Source organism: Rhipicephalus microplus, chromosome 9 (assembly GCF_043290135.1).
Source record: "Rhipicephalus microplus isolate Deutch F79 chromosome 9, USDA_Rmic, whole genome shotgun sequence".
Taxonomy (NCBI): domain Eukaryota; kingdom Metazoa; phylum Arthropoda; class Arachnida; order Ixodida; family Ixodidae; genus Rhipicephalus; species Rhipicephalus microplus.
The window spans coordinates 68,443,651-68,461,391 of NC_134708.1; the positions used below are offsets into that span (position 1 = coordinate 68,443,651).

Sequence of the window (17,741 nt, forward strand, 5' to 3'; positions counted from 1 at the left end):
CGGAAAAAACCAAATGCCCCTCCGGCCGGACGTCTTCAGCCACTGCACATCCCACAAGACCCATTCTACCGTGTTGGCGTGGACCTGCTTGGCCCTTTTCCTACGTCAGCTGCGGGTAATCGGTGGATTGCAGTAGCAACCGATTATGCTACCCGATACGCGATCACACGGGCCCTTCCAACCAGCTGTGCAACTGACGTGGCCGATTTCCTTTTGGAGGACGTCATCTTACATCATGGCGCCCCTCGACAACTCCTTACCGACCGAGGCAGCTACTTCCTTTCCAAAGTGGTTGATGACCTCCTCCGCTCCTGCGCCACTAAACACAAGCTCTCGACTGCTTACCATCCACAAACAAATGGTCTAACGGAGCGCCTCAATCGCACTCTCACCGACATGCTCTCCATGTATGTCTCCGCCGATCACCGCGACTGGGACACTACGTTACCGTTTGTAACATTCGCGTACAATTCTTCCAGACACGACACCGCTGGGTTCTCTCCTTTTTTTCTGTTGTTCGGCCGTGACCCTGCGCTACCTTTCGACACCCTCCTGCCGGCCGGACTAAATGACAAGTCTCAGTACGCTCGTGATGCAATAATGAAGGCCCAAGCGGCACGCCAAGTTGCTCGACGACGCTTACTGGACTCCCAGGACAATCAGAAGAGCGTATACGACGCCCGCCATCGTGACGTCCACTTCACACCCGGAGATCTCGTTCTGTTATGGTTCCCCTCGCGCCGCGTTGGACTTTCGGAGAAGCTACTCCCACGCTATTCAGGTCCCTACCGTATCTTACGCCAAGTAACTGACGTCACATACGAAATCACCCCTACGGACCCCGCCATCCTTCACCCTCACACTGACGTAGTGCATGTTACGCGACTCAAACCGTATTACTCCAGTGCCTCCTGATTAGCACCGGGTCGGTGCTCCAGCCGCCGGGGAAATCATGTAACGGTAGGATGAGAACGACGAAGAAGACAAAGAGGAGGACGATGTTGTCAGATCTGTGAGCCAACTGGGCGCCATCTTGTCCACCACCGAGTTTATTCCTCGTTTTATAAAGTAAAGTTATTCTCCCGTAACAATATTATAGCAGTGCACGTTCAATTTCCTCCCTACGGTAAATAAAAAATTACTGCTTCCCGTCGGGGAATCGAACCCTGGTCTCCCGCGTGACAGGCGGGGATACTGACTACTATACTAACGAGGATATGCGCATGCACGGCAGACACGACGGTGTTGTCTGCGAGATCACAACTCTAGCTTGACATGACTGTTTCAGTGGGAGAGAAAAAAAAACAAAGACACCTGGCGCTCAAGCAATTATATTAGCTTACTCTGGAGGAGATGGAGAAAACTAAGATTACTTTGCCGAATGGTATAGCAGTGCAGGTTCAATTTCCACCCTATGGTAACTAAAAAATTACTGCTCCCCATCGGTGAATCCAACTCCGGTCTCCCGCGTGACAGGCGGGGATACTGACCACTATACTAACGAGGATATGCGCGTCCACGGCAGACACGACGGTGTTGTCTGCGAGATCACAAGTCTAGCTTGACATGACTGTTTCAGTGGGAGAGAAAAAAAAACAAAGACACCTGGCGCTCAAGCAATTATATTAGCTTACTCTGGAGGAGATGGAGAAAACTAAGATTACTTTGCCGAATGGTATAGCAGTGCAGGTTCAATTTCCACCCTATGGTAACTAAAAAATTACTGCTCCCCGTCGGTGAATCCAACCCCGGTCTCCCGCGTGACAGGCGGGGATACTGACCACTATACTAACGAGGATATGCGCGTCCACGGCAGACAAGACGGTGTTGTCTGCGAGATCACAACTCTAGTTTGACATGACTGCTTCAGTGAGAGAAAAAAAAGTACCTGGCGCTCGAGCTTCCCCATTACACTAGCTTACGCTGGAGGAGATGGAGAAAACGAAGATTATTTTGCCGAATGGTATAGCAGTGCAGGTTCAATTTCCGCCCTATGGTAACTAACAAATTACTTCTCCCCGTCGGGGAATCGAACCCTGGTCTCCCGCGTGACAGGCGGGAATACTGTCCACTATACTAACGAGGATATGCGCATGCACGGCAGACACGACGGTATAGTCTGCGAGATCACAACTCTAGCTTGACATGACTGTTTCAGTGGGAGAGAAAAAAAACAAAGACACCTGGCGCTCGAGCTTCCCCATTATATTAGCTTACTCTGGAGGAGATGGAAAAAACGAAGATTATTTTGCCGAATGGTATAGCAGTGCAGGTTAAATTTTCGCCCTATGGTAACTAAAAAATTACTGCTCCCCGTCGGGGAATCGAACACCGGTCTCTCGCGTGACAGGCGGGGATACCGACCACTATACTAACGAGGATATGCGCATTCAAGGCAGACACGACGGTATAGTATGCGAGATAACAACTCTAGTTTGACATGACTGTTTCAGTGAGAGAATAAAAAGCACCTGGCGCTCGAGCTTCCCCATTACATTAGCTTACTCTGGAGGAGATGGAGAAAACAAAGATTATTTTGCCGAATGGTATAGCAGTGCAGGTTCAATTTCCGCCCTATGGTAACTAGCAAATTACTGCTCCCCGTCGGGGAATCGAACCCTGGTCTCCCGCGTGACAGGCGGGAATACTGACCACTATACTAACGAGGATATGCGCATCCACGGCAGACACGACTGTGTTGTCTGCGAGATCACAACTCTAGCTTGACACGACTGTTTCAGTGGGAGAGAAAAAAAAAAACAAAGACACCTGGCGCTCGAGCTTCTCCATTATATTAGCTTACTCTGGAGGAGATGGAGAGAACGAAGAATATTTTGCCGAATAATATAGCAGTGCACGTTCAATTTCCACCCTATGGTAACTAAAAAATTACTGCTCCCCGTAGGGGAATTGAACCCCGGTCTCCCGCGTGACAGGCGGGGATACTGACCAGTATACTAACGAGGATATGCGCATTCAAGGCAGACACGACGGTGTTCTCTGCGAGATCACAACTCTAGCTTGACATGACTGTTTCAGTGGGAGAGAAAAAAAAAACAAAGGCACCTGGCGCTAGAGCTTCCCCAATATATTAGCTTACTCTGGAGGAGATGGAGAGAACGAAAATCATTTTGCCGAATAGTATAGCAGTGCAGGTTCAATTTACACCCTATGGTAACTAAAAAGTTACTGCTCCCCATCGGTGAATCGAACCCTGGTCTCCCGCGTTAGAGGCGGGGATAGTGTCCACTATAGTAACGAGGATATGCCCGTGCACGGCAGACACGACGGTTTTGTCTGCGAGATCACAACTCTAGTTTGACATGACTGTTTCAGTGAGAGAAAAAAAAGCACCTGGCGCTCGAGCTTCCCCATTACATTAGCTTACTCTGGAGGAGATGGAGAAAACGAAGATTATTTTGCCCAATGGTATAGCAGTGCAGGTTCAATTTCCGCCCTATGGTAACTAACAAACTACTGCTCCCCGTCGGGGAATCGAACCCCGGTCTCCCGCGCGAGAGGCGGGGATACTGTCCACTATACTAACGAGGACATGCGCATGCACGGCAGACACGACTGTGTTGTCTGCGAGATCACAACTCTAGCTTGACATGACAGTTTCAGTGGGAGAGAAAAAAAAACAAAGACACCTGGCGCTAGAGCTTCCCCAATATATTAGCTTACTCTGGAGGAGATGGAGAAAACGAAGATTATTTTGCCGAATATTATAGCAGTGCACGTTCAATTTCCACCCATGGTAACTAAAAAATTACTGCTCCCCATCGGGGAACCGAATCCCGGTCTCCCGCGTGACAGGCGGGGATACTGACCACTATACTAACGAGGATATCCGCATGCACGGCAGACACGACGGTGTTGTCTGCGAGATCACAACTCTAGCTTGACATCACTGTTTCAGTGGGAGAGAAAAAAAAACAAAGACACCTGGCGCTCGAGCCATTATATTAGGTTACTATGGAGGAGATGGAGAAAACGAAGATTACTTTGCCGAATGGTATAGCAGTGCAGGTTCAGTTTCCACCCATGGTAACTAAAAAATTACTGCTCCCCATCGGGGAACCGAATCCCGGTCTCCCGCGTGACAGGCGGGGATACTGACCACTATACTAACGAGTATATGCGCATGCACGGCAGACACGACGGCATTGTCTGCGAGATCACAACTATAGCTTGACATGACTGTTTCAGTGGGAGGGAAAAAAAACAGACACCTGGCGCTCGAGCTTCTCCAATATATTAGCTTACTCCGGAGGAGATAGAGAAAACGAAGAATATTTCCGAATCGTATAGCAGTGCAGGCTCAATTTCCACCCTATGGTAACTAAAAAATTATTGCTCCCCGTCGGCGAATCCAACCCCGGTCTCCCGCGTGACAGGCGGGGTTACTGACCACTATACTAACGAGGATATGCGCGTCCACGGCAGACACAACGGTGTTGTCTGCGAGATCACAACTCTAGTTTGACATGACTGTTTCAGTGAGAGAAAAAAAAGCACCTGGCGCTCGAGCTTCCCCATTACATTACCTTACTCTGGAGGAGATGGAGAAAACGAAGATTATTTTGCCGAATGGTATAGCAGTGCAGGTTCAATTTCCGCCCTATGGTAACTAAAAAATTACTGCTTCCTGTCGGTGAGTCCAACCCCGGTCTCCCGCGTGACAGGCGGGGATACTGACCACTATACTAACGAGGATATGCGCGTCCACGGCAGACATGACGGTGTTGTCTGCGAGATCACAACTCTAGTTTGACATGACTGTTTCAGTGAGAGAAAAAAAAGCACCTGGCGCTTGAGCTTCCCCATTACACTAGCTTACTCTGGAGGAGATGGAGAAAACGAAGATTATTTTACCGAATGGTATAGCAGTGCAGGTTCAATTTCCGCCCTATGGTAATTGAAAAACTACTGCTCACCGTCGGTGAATCCAACCCCGGTCTCCCGCGTGACAGGCGGGGACACTGACCACTATACTAACGAGGATATGCGCGTCCACGGCAGACAAGACGGTGTTGTCTGCGAGATCACAACTCTAGTTTGACATGACTGTTTCAGTGAGAGAAAAAAAAGCACCTGGCGCTCGAGCTTCCCCATTATATTAGCTTGCTCTGGAGGAGATGGAAAAAACGAAGATTATTTTGCCGAATGGTATAGCAGTGCACGTTCGATATCCACCCTATGGTAATTAAAAAATTACTGCTCCCCGTCGGGGAATCGAACCCCGGTCTCCCACGTGACAGGCGGGGATACTGACCACTATACTAACGAGGATATGCGCATGCACGGCACACACGACGGTATTGTCTGCGAGATCACAACTCTAGCTTGACATGACTATTTCTGTGGGAGAGAAAAACAAACAAAGACACCAGGCGCTAGAGCTTCCCCAATATATTAGCTTACTCTAAAGGAGATGGAGAGAACGAAGATTATTTTGCCGAATATTATAGCAGTGCACGTTCAATTTCCACCCTATGGTAACTAAAAAATTACTGCTCCCCGTCGGGGAATCGAACCCCGGTCTCCCGCGTGACAGGTGGGGATACTGACCACTATACTAACGAGGATATCCGCATGCACGGCAGACACGACGGTGTTGTCTGCGAGATCACAACTCTAGCTTGACATCACTGTTTCAGTGGGAGAGAAAAAAAAACAAAGACACCTGGCGCTCGAGCCATTATATTAGGTTACTATGGAGGAGATGGAGAAAACGAAGATTACTTTGCCGAATGGTATAGCAGTGCAGGTTCAGTTTCCACCCTATGGTAACTAAAAAATTACTCCTCCCCGTCGGTGAATCCCACCCCGGTCTCCCGCGTGACAGGCGGGGATACTGACGACTATACTAACGAGGACATGCGCGTCCACGGCAGACCCGACGGTGTTGTCTGCGAGATCACAACTCTAGTTTGACATGACTGTTTCAGTGGGAGAGAAAAAAAAAGCACCTGGCGCTCGAGCTTCCCCAATATATTAGCTTACTCTGGAGGAGATTGAGAGAACGAAGATTATTTTGCCAAATATTATAGCAGTGCACGTTCGATATCCACCCTATGGTAATTAAAAAATTACTGCTCCCCGTCGGGGAATTGAACCCCGGTCTCCCACGTGACAGGCGGAGATACTGACCACTATACTAACGAAGATATGCGCATGCACGGCAGACACGACGGTATTGTCTGCGAGATGACAACTCTAGCTTGACATGACTGTTTCAGTGGGAGAAAAAAAACAGACGCCTGGCGTGAGAGCTTCCCCAATATATTAGCTTACGCTGGAGAAGATGGAAAGAACGAAGATAATTTTGCCAAATATTATAGCAGTGCACGTTCAATTTCCTCCCTACGGTAAATAAAAAATTACTGCTTCCCGTCGGGGAATCGAACCCTGGTCTCCCGCGTGACAGGCGGGGATACTGACTACTATACTAACGAGGATATGCGCATGCACGGCAGACACGACGGTGTTGTCTGCGAGATCACAACTCTAGCTTGACATGACTGTTTCAGTGGGAGAGAAAAAAAAACAAAGACACCTGGCGCTCAAGCAATTATATTAGCTTACTCTGGAGGAGATGGAGAAAACTAAGATTACTTTGCCGAATGGTATAGCAGTGCAGGTTCAATTTCCACCCTATGGTAACTAAAAAATTACTGCTCCCCATCGGTGAATCCAACTCCGGTCTCCCGCGTGACAGGCGGGGATACTGACCACTATACTAACGAGGATATGCGCGTCCACGGCAGACACGACGGTGTTGTCTGCGAGATCACAAGTCTAGCTTGACATGACTGTTTCAGTGGGAGAGAAAAAAAAACAAAGACACCTGGCGCTCAAGCAATTATATTAGCTTACTCTGGAGGAGATGGAGAAAACTAAGATTACTTTGCCGAATGGTATAGCAGTGCAGGTTCAATTTCCACCCTATGGTAACTAAAAAATTACTGCTCCCCGTCGGTGAATCCAACCCCGGTCTCCCGCGTGACAGGCGGGGATACTGACCACTATACTAACGAGGATATGCGCGTCCACGGCAGACAAGACGGTGTTGTCTGCGAGATCACAACTCTAGTTTGACATGACTGCTTCAGTGAGAGAAAAAAAAGTACCTGGCGCTCGAGCTTCCCCATTACACTAGCTTACGCTGGAGGAGATGGAGAAAACGAAGATTATTTTGCCGAATGGTATAGCAGTGCAGGTTCAATTTCCGCCCTATGGTAACTAACAAATTACTTCTCCCCGTCGGGGAATCGAACCCTGGTCTCCCGCGTGACAGGCGGGAATACTGTCCACTATACTAACGAGGATATGCGCATGCACGGCAGACACGACGGTATAGTCTGCGAGATCACAACTCTAGCTTGACATGACTGTTTCAGTGGGAGAGAAAAAAAACAAAGACACCTGGCGCTCGAGCTTCCCCATTATATTAGCTTACTCTGGAGGAGATGGAAAAAACGAAGATTATTTTGCCGAATGGTATAGCAGTGCAGGTTAAATTTTCGCCCTATGGTAACTAAAAAATTACTGCTCCCCGTCGGGGAATCGAACACCGGTCTCTCGCGTGACAGGCGGGGATACCGACCACTATACTAACGAGGATATGCGCATTCAAGGCAGACACGACGGTATAGTATGCGAGATAACAACTCTAGTTTGACATGACTGTTTCAGTGAGAGAAAAAAAAGCACCTGGCGCTCGAGCTTCCCACTTACATTAGCTTACTCTGGAGGAGATGGAGAAAACAAAGATTATTTTGCCGAATGGTATAGCAGTGCAGGTTCAATTTCCGCCCTATGGTAACTAGCAAATTACTGCTCCCCGTCGGGGAATCGAACCCTGGTCTCCCGCGTGACAGGCGGGGATACTGACCACTATACTAACGAGGATATGCGCATCCACGGCAGACACGACTGTGTTGTCTGCGAGATCACAACTCTAGCTTGACACGACTGTTTCAGTGGGAGAGAAAAAAAAAACAAAGACACCTGGCGCTCGAGCTTCTCCATTATATTAGCTTACTCTGGAGGAGATGGAGAGAACGAAGAATATTTTGCCTAATAATATAGCAGTGCACGTTCAATTTCCACCCTATGGTAACTAAAAAATTACTGCTCCCCGTCGGGGAATTGAACCCCGGTCTCCCGCGTGACAGGCGGGGATACTGACCAGTATACTAACGAGGATATGCGCATTCAAGGCAGACACGACGGTGTTCTCTGCGAGATCACAACTCTAGCTTGACATGACTGTTTCAGTGGGAGAGAAAAAAAAAACAAAGGCACCTGGCGCTAGAGCTTCCCCAATATATTAGCTTACTCTGGAGGAGATGGAGAGAACGAAAATCATTTTGCCGAATAGTATAGCAGTGCAGGTTCAATTTACACCCTATGGTAACTAAAAAGTTACTGCTCCCCATCGGTGAATCGAACCCTGGTCTCCCGCGTGAGAGGCGGGGATAGTGTCCACTATAGTAACGAGGATATGCCCGTGCACGGCAGACACGACGGTTTTGTCTGCGAGATCACAACTCTAGTTTGACATGACTGTTTCAGTGAGAGAAAAAAAAGCACCTGGCGCTCGAGCTTCCCCATTACATTAGCTTACTCTGGAGGAGATGGAGAAAACGAAGATTATTTTGCCCAATGGTATAGCAGTGCAGGTTCAATTTCCGCCCTATGGTAACTAACAAATTACTGCTCCCCGTCGGGGAATCGAACCCCGGTCTCCCGCGCGAGAGGCGGGGATACTGTCCACTATACTAACGAGGACATGCGCATGCACGGCAGACACGACTGTGTTGTCTGCGAGATCACAACTCTAGCTTGACATGACAGTTTCAGTGGGAGAGAAAAAAAAACAAAGACACCTGGCGCTAGAGCTTCCCCATTAAATTAGCTTACTCTGGAGGAGATGGAGAGAATGAAGATTATTTTGCCGAATATTATAGCAGTGCTTGTTCAATTTCCACCCTATGGTAACTAAAAAATTACTGCTCCCCGTCGGGGAATCGAACACCGGTCTCCCGAGTGACAGGCGGGGATACTGACCACTATTCTAACGAGGATATGCGCACTCAAGGCAGACACGACGGTGTTCTCTGCGAGATCACAACTCTAGCTTGACAAGACTGTTTCAGTGGGAGAGAAAAAAACAAAGACACCTGGCGCTCGAGCTTCTCCATTATATTAACTTACTCTGGAGGAGATGGAGAAAACGAAGAATATTTCCGAATCGTATAGCAGTGCAGGTTCAATTTCCACCCTATGGTAACTAAAAAATTACGGCTCCCCGTCGGGGAATCGAACCCCGGTCTCCCGCGTGACAGGCGGGGATACTGACCACTATACTAACGAGGATATGCGCATGCACGGCAGACACGACGGTGTTGTCTGCGAGATCACAACTCTAGCTTGACATGACTATTTCTGTGGGAGAGAAAAACAAACAAAGACACCAGGCGCTAGAGCTTCCCCAATATAATAGCTTACTCTAAAGGAGATGGAGAGAACGAAGATTATTTTGCCGAATATTATAGCAGTGCACGTTCAATTTCCACCCTATGGTAACTAAAAAATTACTGCTCCCCGTCGGTGAATCCAACCCCGGTCTCCCGCGTGAGAGGCGGGGATACTGACCACTATACTAACGAGGATATGCTTGTCCACAACAGACACGACGGTGTTGTCTGCGAGATCACAACTCTAGTTTGACATGACTGTTTCAGTGAGAGAAAAAAAAAGCACCTGGCGCTCGAGCTTCCCCATTATATTAGCTTACTCTGGAGGAGATGGAAAAAACGAAGATTATTTTGCCGAATGGTATAGCAGTGCAGGTTCAATTTCCGCCCTATGGTAACTATAAAGTTACTGCTCCCCGTCGGGGAATCCAACCCTGGTCTCCCGCGTGAGAGAAGGGGATACTGTCCACTATAGTAACGAGGATACGCACATGCACGGCAGACACGACGGTGTTGTCTGCGAGATCACAACTCTAGTTTGACATGACTGTTTCAGTGAGAGAAAAAAAAGCACCTGGCGCTCGAGCTTCCCCATTATATTAGCTTACTCTGGAGGAGATGGAGAAAACGAAGATTATTTTGCCGAATGGTATAGCAGTGCAGGTTCAATTTCCGCCCTATGGTAACTAACAAATTACTGCTCCCCGTCGGGGAATCGAACCCCGGTCTCTCGCGTGACAGGCGGATATACTGACCACTATACTAACGAGGATATGCGCGTCCACGGCAGACACGACGGTGTTGTCTGCGAGATCACAACTCTAGTTTGACATGACTGTTTCAGTGGGAGAGAAAAAAAAGCACCTGGCGCTCGAGCTTCCCCAATATATTAGCTTACTCTGGAGGAGATTGAGAGAACGAAGATTGTTTTGCCAAATATTATAGCAGTGCACGTTCGATATCCACCCTATGGTAATTAAAAAATTACTGCTTCCCGTCGGGGAATCGAACCCCGGTCTCCCACGTGACAGGCGGGGATACTGACCACTATACTAACGAGGATATGCGCATGCACGGCACACACGACGGTATTGTCTGCGAGATCACAACTCTAGCTTGACATGACTATTTCTGTGGGAGAGAAAAACAAACAAAGACACCAGGCGCTAGAGCTTCCCCAATATAATAGCTTACTCTAAAGGAGATGGAGAGAACGAAGATTATTTTGCCGAATATTATAGCAGTGCACGTTCAATTTCCACCCTATGGTAACTAAAAAATTACTGCTCCCCGTCGGGGAATCGAACCCCGGTCTCCCGCGTGACAGGCGGGGAGACTGACCACTATACTAACGAGGATATCCACATGCACGGCAGACACGACGGTGTTGTCTGCGAGATCACAACTCTAGCTTGACATCACTGTTTCAGTGGGAGAGAAAAAAAACAAAGACACCTGGCGCTCGAGCCATTATATTAGGTTACTCTGGAGGAGATGGAGAAAACGAAGATTACTTTGCCGAATGGTATAGCAGTGCAGGTTCAGTTTCCACCCTATGGTAACTAAAAAATTACTGCTCCCCGTCGGTGAATCCCACCCCGGTCTCCCGCGTGACAGGCGGGGATACTGAACACTATACTAACGAGGATATGCGCATGCACGGCAGACACGACGGTATTGTCTGCGAGATCACAACTCTAGTTTGACATGACTGTTTCAGTGAGAGAAAAAAAAGCACCTGGCGCTCGAGCTTCCCTATTACATTAGCTTACTCTGGAGGAGATGGAGAAAACGAAGATTATTTTACCGAGTGGTATAGCAGTGCAGGTTCAATTTCCGCCCTATGGTAATTGAAAAATTACTGCTCCCCGTCGGTGAATCCAACCCCGGTCTCCCGCGGGACAGGCGGGGATACTGACCACTATACTAACGAGGATATGCTTGTCCACAACAGACACGACGGTGTTGTCTGCGAGATCACAACTCTAGTTTGACATGACTGTTTCAGTGAGAGAAAAAAAAGCACCTGGCGCTCGAGCTTCCCTATTACATTAGCTTACTCTGGAGGAGATGGAGAAAACGAAGATTATTTTACCGAGTGGTATAGCAGTGCAGGTTCAATTTCCGCCCTATGGTAATTGAAAAATTACTGCTCCCCGTCGGTGAATCCAACCCCGGTCTCCCGCGTGACAGGCGGGGTTACTGACCACTATACTAACGAGGATATCCGCATGCACGGCAGACACGACGGTGTTGTCTGCGAGATCACAACTCTAGCTTGACATCACTGTTTCAGTGGGAGAGAAAAAAAAAACAAAGACACCTGGCGCTCGAGCCATTATATTAGGTTACTCTGGAGGAGATGGAGAAAACGAAGATTACTTTGCCGAATGGTATAGCAGTGCAGGTTCGATTTCCGCCCTATGGTAACTATAAAATTACTGCTCCCCGTCGGGGAATCGAACCCTGGTCTCCCGCGTGAGAGGAGGGGATACTGTACACTATAGTAACGAGGATATGCACATGCACGGCAGACACGATGGTGTTGTCTGCGAGATCACAACTCTAGCTTGACATCACTGTTTCAGTGGGAGAGAAAAAAAAAACAAAGACACCTGGGGCTCGAGCCATTATATTAGGTTACTCTGGAGGAGATGGAGAAAACGAAGATTACTTTGCCGAATGGTATAGCAGTGCAGGTTCGATTTCCGCCCTATGGTAACTATAAAATTACTGCTCCCCGTCGGGGAATCGAACCCCGGTCTCCCGCGTGACAGGCGGGGATACTGACCACTATACTAACGAGGATATCCGCATGCACGGCAGACACGACGGTGTTGTCTGCGAGATCACAACTCTATCTTGACATCACTGTTTCAGTGGGAGAGAAAAAAAAACAAAGACACCTGGGGCTCGAGCCATTATATTAGGTTACTCTGGAGGAGATGGAGAAAACGAAGATTACTTTGCCGAATGGTATAGCAGTGCAGGTTCGATTTCCGCCCTATGGTAACTAAAAAGTTACTGTTCCCGTCGGTGAATCCCACCCCGGTCTCCCGCGTGACAGGCGGGGATACTGACGACTATACTAACGAGGACATGCGCGTCCACGGCAGACACGACGGTGTTGTCTGCGAGATCACAGCTCTAGCTTGACATGACTGTTTCAGTGGGAGAGAAAAAAAACAAAGACACCTGGCGCTAGAGCTTCCCCAATATATTAGCTTACTCTGGAGGAGATGGAGATAACGAAGATTATTTTGCCGAATATTATAGCAGTGCACGTTCAATTTCCACCCATGGTAACTAAAAAATTACTGCTCCCCATCGGGGAACCGAATCCCGGTCTCCCGCGTGACAGGCGGGGATACTGACCACTATACTAACGAGGATATGCGTATGCACGCCAGACACGACGGTATTGTCTGCGAGATCACAACTATAGCTTGACATGACTGTTTCAGTGGGAGAGAAAAAAAAACAAAGACACCTGGCGCTAGAGCTTCCCCAATATATTAGCTTACTCTGGAGGAGATGGAGAAAACGAAGATTATTTTGCCGAATATTATAGCAGTGCACGTTCAATTTCCACCCATGGTAACTAAAAAATTACTGCTCCCCATCGGGGAACCGAATCCCGGTCTCCCGCGTGACAGGCGGGGATACTGACCACTATACTAACGAGGATATGCGCACGCACGGCAGACACGACGGCATTGTCTGCGAGATCACAACTATAGCTTGACATGACTGTTTCAGTGGGAGGGAAAAAAAACAGACACCTGGCGCTCGAGCTTCTCCAATATATTAGCTTACTCCGGAGGAGATAGAGAAAACGAAGAATATTTCCGAATCGTATAGCAGTGCAGGCTCAATTTCCACCCTATGGTAACTAAAAAATTACTGCTCCCCGTCGGCGAATCCAACCCCGGTCTCCCGCGTGACAGGCGGGGTTACTGACCACTATACTAACGAGGATATGCGCGTCCACGGCAGACACAACGGTGTTGTCTGCGAGATCACAACTCTAGTTTGACATGACTGTTTCAGTGAGAGAAAAAAAACCACCTGGCGCTCGAGCTTCCCCATTACATTACCTTACTCTGGAGGAGATGGAGAAAACGAAGATTATTTTGCCGAATGGTATAGCAGTGCAGGTTCAATTTCCGCCCTATGGTAACTAAAAAATTACTGCTTCCTGTCGGTGAGTCCAACCCCGGTCTCCCGCGTGACAGGCGGGGATACTGACCACTATACTAACGAGGATATGCGCGTCCACGGCAGACATGACGGTGTTGTCTGCGAGATCACAACTCTAGTTTGACATGACTGTTTCAGTGAGAGAAAAAAAAGCACCTGGCGCTTGAGCTTCCCCATTACACTAGCTTACTCTGGAGGAGATGGAGAAAACGAAGATTATTTTACCGAATGGTATAGCAGTGCAGGTTCAATTTCCGCCCTATGGTAATTGAAAAACTACTGCTCACCGTCGGTGAATCCAACCCCGGTCTCCCGCGTGACAGGCGGGGACACTGACCACTATACTAACGAGGATATGCGCGTCCACGGCAGACAAGACGGTGTTGTCTGCGAGATCACAACTCTAGTTTGACATGACTGTTTCAGTGAGAGAAAAAAAAGCACCTGGCGCTCGAGCTTCCCCATTATATTAGCTTACTCTGGAGGAGATGGAAAAAACGAAGATTATTTTGCCGAATGGTATAGCAGTGCACGTTCGATATCCACCCTATGGTAATTAAAAAATTACTGCTCCCCGTCGGGGAATCGAACCCCGGTCTCCCACGTGACAGGCGGGGATACTGACCACTATACTAACGAGGATATGCGCATGCACGGCACACACGACGGTATTGTCTGCGAGATCACAACTCTAGCTTGACATGACTATTTCTGTGGGAGAGAAAAACAAACAAAGACACCAGGCGCTAGAGCTTCCCCAATATATTAGCTTACTCTAAAGGAGATGGAGAGAACGAAGATTATTTTGCCGAATATTATAGCAGTGCACGTTCAATTTCCACCCTATGGTAACTAAAAAATTACTGCTCCCCGTCGGGGAATCGAACCCCGGTCTCCCGCGTGACAGGTGGGGATACTGACCACTATACTAACGAGGATATCCGCATGCACGGCAGACACGACGGTGTTGTCTGCGAGATCACAACTCTAGCTTGACATCACTGTTTCAGTGGGAGAGAAAAAAAAACAAAGACACCTGGCGCTCGAGCCATTATATTAGGTTACTCTGGAGGAGATGGAGAAAACGAAGATTACTTTGCCGAATGGTATAGCAGTGCAGGTTCAGTTTCCACCCTATGGTAACTAAAAAATTACTCCTCCCCGTCGGTGAATCCCACCCCGGTCTCCCGCGTGACAGGCGGGGATACTGACGACTATACTAACGAGGACATGCGCGTCCACGGCAGACCCGACGGTGTTGTCTGCGAGATCACAACTCTAGTTTGACATGACTGTTTCAGTGGGAGAGAAAAAAAAAGCACCTGGCGCTCGAGCTTCCCCAATATATTAGCTTACTCTGGAGGAGATTGAGAGAACGAAGATTATTTTGCCAAATATTATAGCAGTGCACGTTCGATATCCACCCTATGGTAATTAAAAAATTACTGCTCCCCGTCGGGGAATTGAACCCCGGTCTCCCACGTGACAGGCGGAGATACTGACCACTATACTAACGAAGATATGCGCATGCACGGCAGACACGACGGTATTGTCTGCGAGATGACAACTCTAGCTTGACATGACTGTTTCAGTGGGAGAAAAAAAAACAGACGCCTGGCGTGAGAGCTTCCCCAATATATTAGCTTACGCTGGAGAAGATGGAAAGAACGAAGATAATTTTGCCAAATATTATAGCAGTGCACGTTCAATTTCCTCCCTACGGTAAATAAAAAATTACTGCTTCCCGTCGGGGAATCGAACCCTGGTCTCCCGCGTGACAGGCGGGGATACTGACTACTATACTAACGAGGATATGCGCATGCACGGCAGACACGACGGTGTTGTCTGCGAGATCACAACTCTAGCTTGACATGACTGTTTCAGTGGGAGAGAAAAAAAAACAAAGACACCTGGCGCTCAAGCAATTATATTAGCTTACTCTGGAGGAGATGGAGAAAACTAAGATTACTTTGCCGAATGGTATAGCAGTGCAGGTTCAATTTCCACCCTATGGTAACTAAAAAATTACTGCTCCCCATCGGTGAATCCAACTCCGGTCTCCCGCGTGACAGGCGGGGATACTGACCACTATACTAACGAGGATATGCGCGTCCACGGCAGACACGACGGTGTTGTCTGCGAGATCACAAGTCTAGCTTGACATGACTGTTTCAGTGGGAGAGAAAAAAAAACAAAGACACCTGGCGCTCAAGCAATTATATTAGCTTACTCTGGAGGAGATGGAGAAAACTAAGATTACTTTGCCGAATGGTATAGCAGTGCAGGTTCAATTTCCACCCTATGGTAACTAAAAAATTACTGCTCCCCGTCGGTGAATCCAACCCCGGTCTCCCGCGTGACAGGCGGGGATACTGACCACTATACTAACGAGGATATGCGCGTCCACGGCAGACAAGACGGTGTTGTCTGCGAGATCACAACTCTAGTTTGACATGACTGCTTCAGTGAGAGAAAAAAAAGTACCTGGCGCTCGAGCTTCCCCATTACACTAGCTTACGCTGGAGGAGATGGAGAAAACGAAGATTATTTTGCCGAATGGTATAGCAGTGCAGGTTCAATTTCCGCCCTATGGTAACTAACAAATTACTTCTCCCCGTCGGGGAATCGAACCCTGGTCTCCCGCGTGACATGCGGGAATACTGTCCACTATACTAACGAGGATATGCGCATGCACGGCAGACACGACGGTATAGTCTGCGAGATCACAACTCTAGCTTGACATGACTGTTTCAGTGGGAGAGAAAAAAAACAAAGACACCTGGCGCTCGAGCTTCCCCATTTTATTAGCTTACTCTGGAGGAGATGGAAAAAACGAAGATTATTTTGCCGAATGGTATAGCAGTGCAGGTTAAATTTTCGCCCTATGGTAACTAAAAAATTACTGCTCCCCGTCGGGGAATCGAACACCGGTCTCTCGCGTGACAGGCGGGGATACCGACCACTATACTAACGAGGATATGCGCATTCAAGGCAGACACGACGGTATAGTATGCGAGATAACAACTCTAGTTTGACATGACTGTTTCAGTGAGAGAATAAAAAGCACCTGGCGCTCGAGCTTCCCCATTACATTAGCTTACTCTGGAGGAGATGGAGAAAACGAAGAATAATACCGAATCGTATAGCAGTGCACGTTCAATTTTCACCCTATGGTAACTAACAAATTACTTCTCCCCGTCGGGGAATCGAACCCTGGTCTCCCGCGTGACAGGCGGGGATACTGACCACTATACTAACGGGGATATGCGCATGCACGGCAGACACGACGGTATAGTCTGCGAGATCACAACTCTAGCTTGACATGACTGTTTCAGTGGGAGAGAAAAAAAACAAAGACACCTGGCGCTCGAGCTTCCCCATTATATTAGCTTACTCTGGAGGAGATAGAAAAAACGAAGATTATTTTGCCGAATGGTATAGCAGTGCAGGTTAAATTTTCGCCCTATGGTAACTAAAAAATTACTGCTCCCCGTCGGGGAATCGAACACCGGTCTCTCGCGTGACAGGCGGGGATACTGACCACTATACTAACGAGGATATGCGCATTCAAGGCAGACACGACGGTATAGTATGCGAGATCACAACTCTAGTTAGACATGACTGTTTCAGTGAGAGAAAAAAAAGCACCTGGCGCTCGAGCTTCCCCATTACATTAGCTTACTCTGGAGGAGATGGAGAAAACGAAGAATAATACCGAATCGTATAGCAGTGCACGTTCAATTTTCACCCTATGGTAACTAACAAATTACTTCTCCCCGTCGGGGAATCGAACCCTGGTCTCCCGCGTGACAGGCGGGAATACTGTCCACTATACTAACGAGGATATGCGCATGCACGGCAGACACGACGGTATAGTCTGCGAGATCACAACTCTAGCTTGACATGACGTTTTCAGTGGGAGAGAAAAAAAACAAAGACACCTGGCGCTCGAGCTTCCCCATTATATTAGCTTACTCTGGAGGAGATGGAAAAAACGAAGATTATTTTGCCGAATGGTATAGCAGTGCAGGTTAAATTTTCGCCCTATGGTAACTA

The 17,741-nt window shown here is 48.2% G+C and overlaps 18 non-coding genes across 18 annotated transcripts; all 18 read right to left on the minus strand.

Annotated features, from left to right (window-relative positions):
• Window positions 1–2,014: 2,014 nt before the first annotated feature.
• Window positions 2,015–2,086, minus strand: TRNAD-GUC (transfer RNA aspartic acid (anticodon GUC)). The gene has a single exon. It is a non-coding gene; the product is annotated as a tRNA-Asp (tRNA).
• Window positions 2,087–2,597: 511 nt separating this feature from the next.
• TRNAD-GUC (transfer RNA aspartic acid (anticodon GUC)) lies at window positions 2,598–2,669 on the minus strand. Its single transcript has one exon. It is a non-coding gene; the product is annotated as a tRNA-Asp (tRNA).
• Window positions 2,670–3,480: 811 nt separating this feature from the next.
• On the minus strand, window positions 3,481–3,552 carry TRNAE-CUC (transfer RNA glutamic acid (anticodon CUC)). The gene has a single exon. It is a non-coding gene; the product is annotated as a tRNA-Glu (tRNA).
• A 1,668-nt stretch (window positions 3,553–5,220) lies between these two features.
• On the minus strand, window positions 5,221–5,292 carry TRNAD-GUC (transfer RNA aspartic acid (anticodon GUC)). Its single transcript has one exon. It is a non-coding gene; the product is annotated as a tRNA-Asp (tRNA).
• A 224-nt stretch (window positions 5,293–5,516) lies between these two features.
• Window positions 5,517–5,588, minus strand: TRNAD-GUC (transfer RNA aspartic acid (anticodon GUC)). Its single transcript has one exon. It is a non-coding gene; the product is annotated as a tRNA-Asp (tRNA).
• Window positions 5,589–7,259: 1,671 nt separating this feature from the next.
• Window positions 7,260–7,331, minus strand: TRNAD-GUC (transfer RNA aspartic acid (anticodon GUC)). The gene has a single exon. It is a non-coding gene; the product is annotated as a tRNA-Asp (tRNA).
• Window positions 7,332–7,842: 511 nt separating this feature from the next.
• Window positions 7,843–7,914, minus strand: TRNAD-GUC (transfer RNA aspartic acid (anticodon GUC)). Its single transcript has one exon. It is a non-coding gene; the product is annotated as a tRNA-Asp (tRNA).
• Window positions 7,915–8,139: 225 nt separating this feature from the next.
• TRNAD-GUC (transfer RNA aspartic acid (anticodon GUC)) lies at window positions 8,140–8,211 on the minus strand. The gene has a single exon. It is a non-coding gene; the product is annotated as a tRNA-Asp (tRNA).
• Window positions 8,212–8,724: 513 nt separating this feature from the next.
• Window positions 8,725–8,796, minus strand: TRNAE-CUC (transfer RNA glutamic acid (anticodon CUC)). The gene has a single exon. It is a non-coding gene; the product is annotated as a tRNA-Glu (tRNA).
• Window positions 8,797–9,312: 516 nt separating this feature from the next.
• TRNAD-GUC (transfer RNA aspartic acid (anticodon GUC)) lies at window positions 9,313–9,384 on the minus strand. Its single transcript has one exon. It is a non-coding gene; the product is annotated as a tRNA-Asp (tRNA).
• An 801-nt stretch (window positions 9,385–10,185) lies between these two features.
• TRNAD-GUC (transfer RNA aspartic acid (anticodon GUC)) lies at window positions 10,186–10,257 on the minus strand. Its single transcript has one exon. It is a non-coding gene; the product is annotated as a tRNA-Asp (tRNA).
• Window positions 10,258–10,475: 218 nt separating this feature from the next.
• Window positions 10,476–10,547, minus strand: TRNAD-GUC (transfer RNA aspartic acid (anticodon GUC)). The gene has a single exon. It is a non-coding gene; the product is annotated as a tRNA-Asp (tRNA).
• Window positions 10,548–10,771: 224 nt separating this feature from the next.
• On the minus strand, window positions 10,772–10,843 carry TRNAD-GUC (transfer RNA aspartic acid (anticodon GUC)). Its single transcript has one exon. It is a non-coding gene; the product is annotated as a tRNA-Asp (tRNA).
• A 1,378-nt stretch (window positions 10,844–12,221) lies between these two features.
• Window positions 12,222–12,293, minus strand: TRNAD-GUC (transfer RNA aspartic acid (anticodon GUC)). Its single transcript has one exon. It is a non-coding gene; the product is annotated as a tRNA-Asp (tRNA).
• A 1,962-nt stretch (window positions 12,294–14,255) lies between these two features.
• Window positions 14,256–14,327, minus strand: TRNAD-GUC (transfer RNA aspartic acid (anticodon GUC)). The gene has a single exon. It is a non-coding gene; the product is annotated as a tRNA-Asp (tRNA).
• Window positions 14,328–14,551: 224 nt separating this feature from the next.
• Window positions 14,552–14,623, minus strand: TRNAD-GUC (transfer RNA aspartic acid (anticodon GUC)). The gene has a single exon. It is a non-coding gene; the product is annotated as a tRNA-Asp (tRNA).
• Window positions 14,624–16,876: 2,253 nt separating this feature from the next.
• TRNAD-GUC (transfer RNA aspartic acid (anticodon GUC)) lies at window positions 16,877–16,948 on the minus strand. The gene has a single exon. It is a non-coding gene; the product is annotated as a tRNA-Asp (tRNA).
• A 509-nt stretch (window positions 16,949–17,457) lies between these two features.
• Window positions 17,458–17,529, minus strand: TRNAD-GUC (transfer RNA aspartic acid (anticodon GUC)). The gene has a single exon. It is a non-coding gene; the product is annotated as a tRNA-Asp (tRNA).
• Window positions 17,530–17,741: the final 212 nt, after the last annotated feature.